Here is a 646-nt window from a genome sequence, read left to right as displayed (position 1 = left end):
GTTGACCGGTAGAGTAGGCCAGGTTGGAAAGCATGCCAGCCGTAAAAAAATGTTTTGGAAATTCTCAAATTATAGTTGATTTATCGGTGTGACAGTGTTCCAGCCTCAGTGCAGTGCGGCAAGCTGGGAGGAGTGCCTTATTCTCATCGACTTCACAGTGTCCCAGAACGTTTGAGGTTGATGCTACAGATTGCAAAATTTCTGGTTTGAAAAAGCCTAACCCTTAGCTGTCCTAACTGCGCCTGCTGTATATTCGTTCCAACTTTCCCTGAAAAGTTGCATATCACGGGGGCTATCGATCAATGCAGAACGCCACAGGGTTTTTGTGCTGGTCCAAGGGCCAGTCAAGTCTTGAAGAGACCAAGGGCTATTATCTGTTCCTGCTTCAATTTTTTGTTTGGAAGGGCATGCTCATTTTAAGATGGTGAGGAAGGCACTTTTAGAAGAATAACCAGGCATCCTCTACTGACGGGATTGAGGGTCCAATATCACTCTGCCTCCCTCCCCATTTGTCCTTTCACTCCTCTTCTCCCTCTCTGTCTGACTGAACGCAGGTAACCCTCCGTGCTGATCCTTCTCTCCCTCCTCTCTCTTTCCGCCTCTCTCTACCTCTCCTCTCTATCCTCTCTCTATACAAATCCTCTAA

The sequence above is a fragment of the Salvelinus sp. IW2-2015 genome, unplaced genomic scaffold (genome assembly GCF_002910315.2).
Source record: "Salvelinus sp. IW2-2015 unplaced genomic scaffold, ASM291031v2 Un_scaffold9232, whole genome shotgun sequence".
Classification (NCBI taxonomy): domain Eukaryota; kingdom Metazoa; phylum Chordata; class Actinopteri; order Salmoniformes; family Salmonidae; genus Salvelinus; species Salvelinus sp. IW2-2015.
Note: the sequence above shows the minus strand (reverse complement) of the source record.